The sequence below is a fragment of the Pseudorasbora parva genome, chromosome 2, assembly GCF_024679245.1.
Source record: "Pseudorasbora parva isolate DD20220531a chromosome 2, ASM2467924v1, whole genome shotgun sequence".
In the NCBI taxonomy this organism is placed as follows: Eukaryota; Metazoa; Chordata; class Actinopteri; order Cypriniformes; family Gobionidae; genus Pseudorasbora; species Pseudorasbora parva.
In genome coordinates, this window is record NC_090173.1 from 31,274,793 (window position 1) to 31,289,564 (window position 14,772).

The window sequence follows — 14,772 nt, forward strand, 5'->3', positions numbered from 1 at the left end:
TAGAGGGAGACGTTGTGATTCACTCAGGTTAAACAGCACTGCTTGTCAGATTAGAAGATCCCTGGCCAGCAACTGTCAATCAGCTTCATTAACATCTCATTTGAGTCTTTGGTCACATTGGTAGTGCTAAATGGCAATGCTAATTGATTCGTTAGACTGCAGTAATAGCTATAATCCATAGCCTGCTCAGGTGTCATAACAGATGATTATTATTAGGAATGTCAGGGATTCCGATGTGATTGTGACACACCCCGTTCGGCAAGTACTGCACGGTTCCTGCTACGATATTGCCTAAAACTCCTTGCAGCCTCCTAGCTTGAGCACTAGCTCCAGGCTGAGAGACATGTTAGCTTCGAGCTGCTCAGGCTGGATTTGGGGACAGCAGCACTGTTCCAGGAACTGTGAAAATGGGACAGCCCTGCAGCGGGGAGCTGGAATGAAATCCCATCCTTTGACCTTGAGGAGTTGCTGCGATTGGTCAATGGTTGCGTTTAGGGTTTAAGTCTGAAAGAGTCAGTTTCCCTCTCTCTCTCTACCACGATCCTCTTGAATGTGTGTGTGTGTGTGTGTGTGTGTGTGTGTGTGTGTACATGCAATAGCACAGAGAAGTGTGAAATTTCTTCCTCCCTTCGTTATTCAGTCTCTCACTTTGCGCACAGCCAATCCCCATCACCATGGCAACCAGTTCATTAGTGGAGCAAGCTGCAGGTTGCCATAGAAACATCCCAGCAGTCCCTTGGTGCGCTATGGTATGGTGTGTGTGTTACAGTGTGATTTTCGGTGTGTATGTGCACTGGGGGGAGTTCTGCTCGAGAGAGGTCATAGGTGTAGTGGATGACTTCACAAACAATTGAGTATTAAGACTAGTGTCAAGATCATTTCTACACCCACATGTCTTTTGAACCCCATAAGACTTTTCTGTGGAAGGCAAAAGACAATGGCTACGTCCGAAATCGAATACTCTCTTGAGTAGGCAGAGTTTTTGCCTACTCTTTTATGAGTACTGTAAATTTTGAAATATCACTTTTCATATCACATATTTTTTTATCACACACTGCTTTTCGCCTACTATATAGTAGGGAAGTATGTGATTTCGGATGCAGCCACAGTCTTCTTTCATTTAGTCAATCTCATTTCAAAAATTGAGTCAAGTGTGGACACAAAATATAGTCTTTTGGGCTTCTTTTATGGTGCTCAGTTTATTTATTTTTGGCACTGGACAACCCCTAGTACCAATCCACTTTCACTGAATGGAAAAGAGCAGTGTGAACATTCTTCACAACATCTCTTTACATGCTCAATGGAAGAATAAAAGCCATACATGAATAAAACAAAATGAAAGTTAGTGACAGAATTTCCATTTGAGTAAACTGTCCTTTCTACACACACAATGCAAATGATTAAGAAAAAAGGTGCACAGCACAGATGCAAATGTGAGTTCATTTGTACCCTTGTGATTACAATAATTTTGTTGGAATGATAATCAACCTGGAAAATGATTTATTATAATGATATCTAATTATAGCAATTTGGTGGTTCATCTAAGAGCTATTATTTCCAGATCCAAAGCACAGAATACTGTCCTTGTTTTTTTCCGCTGACAATAAGCGTGGTATCCTGTGTTGAGAAACAATTTATAGCTCAAAGTTCTAAACAGATTAGTTAAAATCTGTACCTAAATGTCTTTGCTTGCATCTCCTGGTCTAAATAATTAGTTGATAAATAGTCGGTTTAAAAGCTATACATCTGAATTTATTCTCTTTTGGCTTTTTCATACTTGTTTTTCTCTGTTATTAACTCATATTCTGAATTTGAATCCATTATAAAATCTACTATTATGATTATTATTATTATTATTATGATTATTATTATTCGATTCCTATCCTTTCCCTCTCTTTCTCATTAAGCTAGTACATTCAGCTAAAGTAAAAATATAAAAAGTGCTTAATAGTTGGTTTAATAGTGAAAAATGTTCTGATTTGATGAATGAGACTAGCCTGACTGTGCCCTCATGTACTTCCACTCAATTTGAATTTTCCTTCAGTATTTCATCTGGGATTGCGGTATACCTATTCTCTGGTTTTCTCTGATCAAATTTTAGCTGGTCCAATCAGCGAACAGAGGGAGTGGCTGAGAACGATGACATTGATGTCGTGCGCTACAGTCTTGGGTTTGAGATGACATACGTCACGACCAAATGTTGGCGATTGGTTATAGCAGATTCAAGAGTTTTAAACTTCAACAAAGTACCCGCCTTCAAGGAAGTTAACGCTTGTCAATGGAGAGTGGCCAGACTCTGTACAAATGAAATGTACGAGAGTCTGGTAGGACCAGGCTAGAATGAGACTGGCCCTCATCAGGGCTGGACTGGTAATCTGGCATACCGGGCATTTTCCCGGTGGGCCGACGCACTTTGGGGGCCGTTTGTTTTTTTAGTGCCACTGACATGATGCAGCGACAGCGGCCCATTGGTTTGTGTTCTGAATTGACAGACCAAAGCGAGAGAGACCTCCCCTCCATATTAGGCGCCTTTTCTATTTATTTATTTATTTGAGCGCATGGAACTGCAAAAGACAAATATCCACACAGCGCAGCCACTGACGAACGTACGCTGCGTTTAAATGCTGCTCTATGAACGGCACTTTGACTCCGGAATTTGTTTTATACATTCGTGTGATATGGGAACATTACAGGTTCTGTGTTGAATCAGCTGTAAACAGCCGCAAGCATGTTGTATTCATGATGAAGTAAAGTGGAAAACGCCAATACACACAAACGTTTCACTTTAGCAAAACCACAATTCACCTTGCAGCTACAGCGAAGAAATATGGCGGTTTGGAAGAAACATTTATAAAAAATGTTGCTATTATTACTTAAATTTATATTGCAGAATATAAATCACTTTTATAGAGGCCGTTTCGTATTTTTCACAGGTGTTTACTTTTTAAAATAAAATATAGTTTATTATGTTTTATATATTTAAGAAACCATATCGCCATATAATGAGGAGCAAGGTTTTTCCAGTCTATGTTTTTTACCCTGTGACTACCATGATTGTACAGTTAAATGAGCTAGTCTATAAAACAGCTTTAAAGTCTGGATCCCATGAATTAAGGACAAAGCTTTTTTCCCCTTTAAAAGTTTTATTAACTTTTTTAATAGATCTAATGAAATTGAATTAAATTATATTTCAATAATAGCCTGAAAGATAGCTATCAGTGTCTTACTTAAATTATGTGTTAACTCTTGAAAAATATGATTGTTCTTTCAAAAATATATGTGCTCATTAATGTATATTTACTTCTTTCAAGTAATAAAGTATTCTCGTAAGTTTATAATATGCCATTGAAAATACATACGGGTGAGGGGTTCGAATGCTGGTCTCCATGTTGCCCCTCCATCTTGAAAGTACATTAGTCAAAGAGGGACATACCCATAAATTTAAGCTTCGCCTTTCGCGTTTTAATACTCGATGGCACCGTGTCGAATGTGAAGAGGGGGATTGCCATGTTAATTATGGACTAAATCGGCCACCGTAGGAGTTCAAACGAAATCGGAATTGAGAGGATCAGAAACTATTATTCACTGGATGGTCATATACCTTTTGGGGGAAAATATCACACAGTGTAGCTTTAAAGGGGTAGTTCAACACAAAAATGTGATCATTTACTCATCCTAATGTCATTCCAAACCTAAATGAATTTATTTCTGTGTAGCATAAAATAAAATAATTTGAGTCTGTTTTTTTGTTCATACAATATTCAAATGGTAGTCTACACAAATGGCTTGGTTGCCAACATTCTTCAAAACATCTTATTTTGTGTTTCACAGAAGTCATACAGGTTTGGAATGACACGAGTGAGTAAATGATGACAGCAATTAAAAAGCAGTAAATTTACTTTACTGCATCCTAGCTCAAAATCATCCGTGCTTTACTTTCAAGTGCATTTCTGTGTGACAAAAAAGCAATATTAAGTTTATCTGCATTAGCAGCAAAGTTGATAATATCTATCATTATTTGTCCTTGACCTAATTTTATTTATTTACTCCAATTTAAGGCCCCAACCCCAGCAAAAACATTCACGGGGAACTCATGAGCCGGATGGGCTGTGTTTGCCAGGGCTGAATTTTGGCCCCAGTCCAGCCCTGAAACTCGTAGTCAATTAAATGTAACAAATTTAGTGGGAACAATATTATTTTTTGGACCAAAATACATTTTGGTCCAAAAATAGCAAAAACCACGACTTTATTCAGCATCGTCTTCTCTTCCTTGTTAGTTTTCAAACCTCAAATAAAGATTTGAATTGATAAAGCATATTGATTCATGATTCGGATCGCCAATGTCACGTGATTTCAGCAGTTTGACACGCGATCCGAATCATAAAGTCGTATTTTTTGCTATTTTTGGACCAAAATGGATTTTTGATGCTTTAAGAGATTTTAATGAACTGATGTCCCATATGTACTACTTTGATGATGTTTTTATTCCCTTTCTGGACATGGACAGTAAAGTGGGCATACACTTCCTTACGCTCTCATACTAAATCTAAAATATCTTAAACTGTGTTCCAAAGATGAACAGAGGTCTTACGGGTGTGGAACAACATTAGGGTGAGTCATTAATGACATAAATATAATGACATAAATATAATTTTTGGGTGAACTAACCCTTTAAATCCAGTGTATAGTTCAGTCATGATAACTCTCATAGTGGAGTATTTCAATCAGCATTTACAGGCATGAGGCATGGAATATACATAGGGTTGATTTTGGCAGAAGAGATCCGCTTTGCTGCTGCTGCTGAGCAGATACAATAATTTGTTCAGCTTAGTCAAAAATATCAAATGAAGGAAAGGCTGCCTTCCTGTGGCGATCACAGACTAGTACTTTATATATGGCTACGTGGATATTGAAGTGCTTCAAATTGGCTGGTGCCACAGCGTTGAAAGAACCAATAAGTGTTCAGCTAAAGTTAATGCCTGAATTATGTATTTGTAAGAAACATGAAAGGTGTACTGTAGGGTTAAATTGTTAAATAACATTAATTTTTTTTCAACAAACATAGTCGGCTTAAATAACACTGGAACACACCATGTAAACATTCACAGTGCAGGGTAAAAAAAAAGAAAGAATAAGAATAGTTCGATTTAATAACCGGTTGACTCCTTTGCCAGCAATAACCTCCACCAAACGTTTCCTGTAATTGTGGATCAGACTAGCAGGAGGTCATGAGGAATTCTGCACTATTCTGCTTTACAAAACTGTTTCAGCTCTGTAATAAACTTGGTTTGTCATGAGTGAATCAAAGCATCTCAGTTAAGTTGAGGTCAGGCCTGGGCCTCTTGAAGTCATTCAGTTGTTGTTATACTCCCACTTTATATATCCCACACCCCATGGACAGGTTGAAAACATGCGGAAATATCTCCCTCCACTGGCTGTAGTCTTTAGCCTCTAGCTCAAAAATACTCAGATGACGCAAAATGACGATATTTGCATCATCAGATAATTTTTATAATAAAATACATAAATCTCTCATCTCAGGGGGATATGGGGGATGGAAAGTATTATTGATCATTCTACTGATGCAAAGCCATATTCTAAATTGCTGAAGTAACCATTTTAGGTCGTTGTCTTGTTGCAACATCCAACTTCTGAAAACCCAAAAAAGGCTGGGCAGCTCTGACGACATCTTAAAATCAGTGAACATTATTGTGGCAAGCAGTGGGGCGAGGGACCGCAAGAGCGGGCCGGCTACGAGTGGTAATGAGTACCAGCTGCGCGACACACCGGTCTCTTCTCGCGGTCCCTCATCCCGCTGCTTGCCACAATTATGTTCATTAAAGATACCTGATACCTTCAGTTCAGTCTGAATTAAGGTTTTCCAATCACTTACATGACCACAGATTTATAAAATCAAGCACCTATGCAGACGGCATCTACAAATATTTGTGAAAGAATGGGTCGCTCTCAGTGAATTCAGTGCTCAAGCGTGATAGGTTGTCACATGTGCAATAAGTCCATTTGTGAAATTTCCTCACTACTAATTATTCTATGGTCAACTCTTAGTGGTATTATAACAAAGTGGAAGCAATGGGGAACAACAGCGAGTTTGGTGGAGAGGGTATTATGGTGTGCAGATGTTTTTCAGGGGTTGGGCTTGACCCCTTAGTTCCAGTGAAAGGAACTCTTAATGCTTTCAACATAGCAAGACATTTTTGACAATTTCATGCCCCCAACTTTGTGGGAACAGTTTGGGGATGGCTGCTTCCTGCTCCAACATGAATACGCACCAGTGTGCAAAAAAACAAGGTCCATAAAGACATGGATGAGCGAAGTCCTGACTTCAACCTGATAGAACACCTTTGGGATGAATCAGAGCAGAGACTGCAAGCCAGGCCTTCTCGCCCAACATCAGTGCCTGACGTCACAAATGCGATTGAAGCTGTTAGAGCTGCAAACAACTCAATATTAAACCCTATGGATTAATAAATGTGATATAACTGTGTTTCTGAGTAACAGACAGAAATACCATGTAACTGAGCTAATCATAGAAAGACCATTTTAATACATTATCATGTATATATGTTAAAAATTAACTATATCGAATGATAAAGAAGGAACCCATTGCTGTGTTCTGAAACACTCTCATGTATGCAAATGTTACAAGATGCTATTAATAAAGTGTTAACTCATGTTTGACTGGTACATTGCTTCATGTAACCCTCTATTTGTCTGCAGGGCAAGAGCAGGGGGGATTAGTATAGCCTTTAATGAGACCTATAGGGAAATAACCTTCACTGCCTCTTCCTCCTCTAGCTCGCTTTCATTGACATCTTTAATGACCACTCACATCTAGGCCTCATAGTTCCACATACTTCCCTTTCACCATTTTCCTCTTCCAGTGGAAAAAATATCATACTGAGAACACAATTGCAAAATAGTAAATGTATTTATTTAAAGAATAACGTTTTATGTTATGCATGTTACCATGTTTCCTGAAAATAAGGAATGAGATGCTGCATACCCAAGATGCATTCCCCATAACGTTCTCTTTTGGAAAAGGAATCAAATCAAATTTAGTGAGGTTTATGCTTAAAGTAAAGCCAATGGTAATGGTAATTCAATCAATGATACGATCAAGTTTAATTTAACATTTAATTTAATATTTTATATAAAATATATATGTTACAAAATAATTTCTACTCTAAAATTACTATCAAATCAAAGCCATAGGTCTAATCAATTTGTGTTCCAAATTTGAAGTTGATATCTCAAAAATGGAAGTTCCCGTGAGATTGTGTTTAGGCGCTGTACCACAAATAGCCACCGGGTGTCATTGAAATTACATAGATTTTTTTTAAATGCAATTTCCTGTGTCAAATGTATATATTTTGTCCAAATATAACAAAACAGTTTGCAGATATAGAACTCAGACTTTTCCAACGATATGTGTTTTGTCAGTATTAGAAAAGGTTTTTAATATGAAGTTAAATAAATATGAAACATGACAATGCCACTTGGGGAGGAATTTAGAATGAATTCGAGAACAATAATAATTTAGCCACAAGAATAATTCAGAGCACCGTTTCCATGGTAACACAAGGTCCGATTTCAAAACGGGTTTCACAGGATGAATCTTGAGTTTGTAAGCTATTGAATGATATATAGTTTGTCAACATTAGATCAGGACAAATATAGGATATAATTGTTTTAAACATGCAGTGGAAAATTGGCCCACCGGTGGGCCAGTATTGCCTATTAAAACATTTGGGGCAAGTAAGATTATTTCAGCAAGAATGCATTAAATTGATCAAAAGTGGCAATAAGACTTTAACATTGTTACAAAAAGATTTCTATTTCTATACATCAAAGCATGTATCAGTTACCAAAAACTATTAAGCAGCATAACTGTTTTGAATATTGGTAATAATAAGAATAGTTTCTTGAGCAGAAAATCAGCATATCATCACCTTCCTAAAATAATTGCCCAAGTCATTTGCAATTATTTTAGGAAGGTGATGATATGCTGATTTTCTTGATGATATTAGAATGATTTCTGAATGATCACGTGACACTGAAGACTGAAATAATGATGCTGAAAATTCAGCTTTGACATCACATGGATAAATTGCATTTTAAAATACATTCAAGAAAACTTTTTTATTAAAATAATATTTGCTAATAATATTGCGGTTTTTACTGGTGTAATCACATAAATGAATCTTATTGAGTTTTGAGTATAGGAGATCTCTTTAAAAAAACATCTGACTGACCTCCAAGTTTTGGAACAGTAGTGGATTCTCTAAAGGCAAGTTGCTTTATTTTATGAAAATGGATCTTGATCTTGTTTTAAGGATGACAAATTGATAAAATGATGATAGACAAAATGCTTTTTTTCAGTTTAGTAATATTTCTTCTTCCTGACTTCCTCTTTCCATTCCACTCACTCTCTTTCTCCCTCCATCTTTACTTCTCTACTGTTGCCCCCAGCTCTCTCAGCAATCACTGGTTCATAGACCTGCAGGCAGATGAGTGCGAGATGCAGGGTCGCTCTGCTACTGCCCTGATGTCCCTCAGGGTTCGGCACCCCACACTGCTAACACAGCTGTTCCACTAAAAAAAGTCAACTCAGCATATTATCAGCTTTTCTATTCTGTCATGTTAATCCTTTAGCTTGAAGTTTTTATGCAGTTTGTGAAAATAAATAAATGTCCATGTATGATTTCAAGGACATTTTGTACGATAAACAAAAACAGTTTTGATGTCCAATGTAAAATCTGTGTCCAAAAGCATTTAGTGCATTACCGGGTGAGTGGGCATTCCCGCGGCCCTACATTTGCTCTGTTGTGTTTGTGCACCTCCTGTCTCTCCCCGAACTCATTAAACCACAATTAACGAGCAATTGCAGTTTATTGAGGGTGAATTAGCTGGTATGTAGAGCAGGCCTAATGTACTGGGATTATGCGGACATATTACTCCACACAGAGGAAACGGAGAGGAAGGGAGAGAGAGATTTAAAAGAACATGGTTTGAGGCAAGAAAGAAATCAGGAAGACATATGAGAGAAAGACAAATCTCATAATTGTTATTTTTGATAAAACATCATTGTTACAAATAGTTGTCTTTGTAAACTGTCAAAGTCGCAATGTAAAGGAAGTAGCAACAGTTCTTTTCCTCCGTATTGTGACATGCAGCAGAGTAAAACGAATGATCAAAAAAGAAACAATAGTGCGGGAACTTGGTTCTTGTTGGTTGTTGATTGGATTGCGAGCTTGAGGTCGATTGTAAGAAAGGGGCGTTTAGAAAAGAGAAAGAGAAGAGTTTAAGGGGAATAAATTCTGGCACACGTCAGAAGTCTGTTGTTTCACTGGAATATCCATTTTGATTAAAAATTAATAGGTCAAAACTACTTAAAAATATATAAAACATGCATGGGTGAATAATTCAGAATAGTATCAATAGCATGCATGAGGAATATAGATATGGAAAATTTTTATGTCAACTGCAATTCAAATTAAATTAAACAAAATTATGTTTGAAAAAGGTTTTAAAAATGGGTTTTAATGTAATTATAAGTTGTGTAATTATAACCTTATGCATCATGAATCCATTGCTATATTGCAGCATTTGAGTCATTATATCATTTTTGCTCAGGCAGGTGTTGCAAATTGGCTGAACAAGAAAAATGTTTCGATCCAGCTCAGATCACTTCCAGGTGTTTCCCTGCCATTTGGTTTCATCTATCTACCCATCTTGTACTAATTACAATTTGCTATTGGCTTGTTGGACTAAATAGACAGCTTTGGATAGCTGGAATAACCAAAGAAATAACCACTTATTGTCTCTTTCTTCCACTCGCACACACACGTTGGTCTATGTGGTTTACAGGGACTCCCCATAGGCGTACTGGTTTTAATACTGTACAAACCGTATTTTCTATCCCCTTACACTGCCCCTGCCCCTAAACCTACCCATCACAGGAAACATTCTGCATTTTTACTTTCTCAAAAAAACAGAGTTTGTTTGTTTTTTTAAAGCTATTTGAAATATGAGAACATTTGAAATGTCCTCATAAACCACATTTATTGTATAATACCAGTGTAATACCCATGTAGTTATACAAATTTGTGTCCTAATAAACCACATAAACAGGTTCACACACACACACACACACACACACACACACACACACACACACACACACACACACACACACACACACACACACACACACACACACACATGTTGGTCTATGTGGTTTACAGGGACTCTCCATAGGCGTAATGGTTTTTATACTGTACAAACCGTATTTTCTATCCCCTTACACTGCCCCTGCCCCTAAACCTACCCATCACAGGAAACATTCTGCATTTTTACTTTCTCAAAAAAACATCATATAGTATGTTTTTAAGGCCATTTGAATTATGAGGACATTTGATATGTCCTCATAAACCACATTTATAGTGTAATACCAGTGTAATACCCATGTAGTTATACAATTTTGTGTCCTCATAAACCACATAAACAGGCTCACACACACACACACACACACACACACACACACACACACACACACACACACACACACACACACACACACACACACACACACACACACACACACACAATAGTAGAGAGAGGTAAACCAAAGCAAACACTGTTCAGGTTTTCCAAAAACTGAGAATGAAAAGAGAAAGACAGACAGAGAAGGGAGTCCGAAACCTTATTACCAGGCATGTCCAAATCTAATCTTTGTGTAACATCCAGTCTACTAAAATGCCTCCATCTTGTCATTATTTGAATTTAGATATCCCATAATCCTGTGCTTGTGGTTTTGCAGTTCTTGCAAGAATAAAATCCTGTCTGACTGACTGATTTAAAAACAAGGGAATTTGTAGATGGCCAGATTCTTTGTATTTTTCTAGAAAAAGTTAGGGCTACTTAAATGATGAATCTACCTAGAAAGTCTCTTTAGTTATGTCTAAAGCTTGCAATCATTAATTCTATGATGTATCATCAGTGTTTTTTGTGTATTAACATTTTTTTAATTGAAATAACATTGAAATAAAATTAAATATTAGATATTAAATATTAAATGTTGCCTTGGCAACAAGCAAAGATGTTGTACTAAAATAAAACAAACTAAAAAATATATAAATATTTTAAAAACTATATAGAAATATTTTTAAAAGACCAAATCTAATAAAAAAACAAAAGTACATAAAATACAAAAAAAATATAAAATAAAAGCTCATTCATAATAATAAAAACATACATAATTATACATAATAATGATACATAAATATAATAAAATATAAATAAATGAACATTGGTATAAATTGTATTATAGTGCCAAATAGCAAGTAATAAAAAGGCTATCTGTTGAGTCATTGGTGGACCTGTTGGCGAAGCAGAAAAGCAGCTGCCTTCAGTTTGACTTCCATTTAAGAACACGCTGGCTCCAGGTCTACCAACCATTTTAATTCAATTTCAATTATCAAGCATAATCATATTATTCATGAATCATTAATCTTTTGCCTCTTCCCACAGCTATAGAGCGGGCTGGGTAGCATGAAAGGAAAGTTTTATTATTATTGACATTCTATAGAGTGAAGCACAACTATAAACACATGCTGTCATGTATCTCTCATCAGGGAGGGAGCAGAGCCGTCGTTTGCATCCCTCTTGGCAAACGGGTCCACAGTGACTTTAATTAAAAGTGCCTGCTTTAATTTGTGATGTACAATAAACGGATTACAGCAGTGGTGATTTCATTCCTCAAATCACTGAACCTCTTAATCAGTCTTGTAAAAAAAAAAAAAAAAAGATTCCCTTGAACATTTTACTGTGCTACTTTAAACCCAGATCTTTTCCCCCTCTCTTTCTCTCTATCTAAAAGAGTTAAGGTCACCTTGAGTCTGTTTCCACTTGAGTCATACAATTGTTTACAGGATTTTTGTTGGGCAGGATTTTTACCATTGGATGTTTGACTAGAGTCCCTTTACTTACTTTCCTTTGTTCTTTTATTCTTTGTTCTTTATATTTCTTCTCTCGCTTTCTCTCTCTGCTTCATCTGGGAAAAACAGAATTTTGCCAACGTTTGCATATCTGCATGGGGCACATGTTTGGATAAAATCTACTCAAACACACACACACACACACACACACACACACACACACACACACACACACACACACACACACACACACACACACACACACACACACACACACACACACACACACACTGGGCACACAAATGGGCACACACAGGCCGCATGAGTGTACACTGGGGGGCAATTTCAGCAGATCCAGCCAGCGTCAGCCCATATTTAAATATAGATTCCTGAGCAATCAGAATCCCGTAAAACCATATACCAGATAAAGAGATGTATGAAATATAATATAGTTTAAGAGTTCAAAGTAATTGGACATGTCAATGATTTATTTGAAACTCTTCCTGACATTAATGAGTGCTGAAAAATGAAAGTGACCAGTTCTGATCAAACTGTCAGTGGTAAATTAGTGGGAGAGTTCTGATTAAAGCAATCTAAATGTGACTGATCAGTTGGATGACTGATCCACTGAGTACCACTACTGTTCAAAAGTTTATGTTAGATAAAATGATTTTGACAGAAGTCTCTTATGCTCACCATTCGGTCCGAATGCAGTAATAGGTTGTCCTACCTGCCCGTCAACATATGTATTTCCATACCTCTGCGCACCTGCTTGTACAGACATTACAAGTCATCATCGTGTTCTGTAAGGTCATGCGACGAGCATGCATTTTCAGCCAGGTAGACACGCTCATTCAGGACTGACAGGTTTTTAGAGCGATTGTATCTGCAGTAAAAAGTGGGAGAGTGATCCAGTTCTCAAACGTGGATTAGACCAGTGACTTGAAGACTCTTTATAAATATAACCATGGCTTCTGCTGTCCATCGTCATATACCCACTCAGGACATCTGCAGCTAGCAACCACAAGAGCTGCTTAAAGAGGTTTGAATCAACTATTAAAGGTAGGGTAGGTAGGACTGATCTAAAACAATTTTGTCCAAATTTGTTTAAACTTTCTTTATATGTCAATACATAATTAAAATGCAAGTACTCTGAAAAGGAGAGTATAAAAACCGAGTGACTCTAGACTTTTTAATCTGCAATAAACACCACACATTATTTTAGTTCGGGACGAAACAGATGATTGGCCTGGGCGACTGTCACTCTCTCTCGCTACCATGGCGACCACCGCTTTCGCTACAGGATCTGCCCACATGCGCGCGCTCGTTTGACTTGAGCAGTTCAAGAGGCAAGAAACCTAGGCCAAATAATGGCAGAGAAAGAGCATTCAAAATTCACAGTGCAGGGTTTTACAGTCAGCGAAGGCAAACAATGCAAAAAAGGAAGACAGTACGAGAAAAGGCAATGCACAGAAAGTCTTTGGATAAACAAAGAAATCAAACGCGAGTAAATATCTGCGTGGCTTTTCAACGATGGTGAGAACTGAGGGACCTGAAAAACGACTCATTGCTGGCTGTATTTCTGCTGGACAGGTAATCTTTCATTTTGATTATACATTTTTTTGGTTTATGTTTTCATGAAGCATGTATCAAGAGCACATGAAGCTGCTTAATATAGCTAAAATAACATTACTTAGCATAAAGTTACAATGTTATACACTTAGCCATTAGTAGAGATGATAAATACTCAATATGCTTAGCTCAAGTTGATCGCTGTCATGTTGAATTGTGCAAAATGTAACTTTTGATAACAAAATGCATGTGTAAAAGCTAGTACACCGCATCCAGGAACTTTTTTTTAGAGCCAAGTTAGCTTTAGCTACTACTAATCAACAATGCTTTCATTATGGAAACTATTACATGCAAAACACAGTATATGTTATGAATCTTACACGAAATTCATCTTCATTACAGAAAATACTGATGTTATTGGAAAAACATGATGCTACCCGTTTTCTTTGCCTTATAAATATAACTAGTTCGTTACCAAATCAAACAAAAATATCTTTTAAACTTTACCAGTATCGGTATTCTAGCTTGATAGTGAGTACTAAAAGACATCTTATTTGTTTATATTCATTCTGATAAAGTTCGATTTTTTAATTACATGTGATTCTGCCATGATGTCTCTACATGCACGCCGCTCCTCTCAGGTAAATAATGCGTCTTCCAGCTGAGCGGTCGGTGAGGCGCGTTCATGTATTTTGGGGGCGTGGCTTTGGAAAGAGCCCAAAAGTGAGAAGGTGGAGTGAATGGAAATAATGAGCTGTCTTTAAAACAGTCCTGAGAGGTCCACAGAAACTAAATTTTTATACTTTCTTCTTCAGAGTACTTACATTTTAATTATGCATTGATATATAAAGAAAGTTTAAACAAATTTGGAAAAAAAAGTTTTTTAACCAATTTCTACCTATCCTACCTTTAATCACTTTTGACTGGACTAAGTAAGTGTTCTGAGGAAAGATGTACTGTAGTTTTGTCAAAGCAAAGAGCAACACAAAAGTAAACACGTTGTTGTTTTGTTTTTTTGGCGGGTTATTGTACAGTATCAAGGAATGACACATTTTGGCAGTGGTGTGTGCATTAACCCGTGTGGAATGCCTGTTAATTATGTTGCTTTTTCCTATCTTTTATATTGGCTTATTCTTACTTTTGACATTGAGAATGATGCAGGGATTGCCTGAGGGATTTTCGTTTTGACAGTTTCAACCTGGATATTTTAGTCATATTTGATCCGTTTTCCTGGGATTTTTTT

General features: G+C 37.0%; 1 protein-coding gene across 1 annotated transcript in view; it reads right to left on the minus strand.

Annotated features, from left to right (window-relative positions):
* Positions 1–14,772, minus strand: part of shank1 (SH3 and multiple ankyrin repeat domains 1) — a 128,121-nt gene that overhangs the window by 54,386 nt on the left and 58,963 nt on the right. The gene's annotated exons all lie outside the window — the stretch shown is intronic.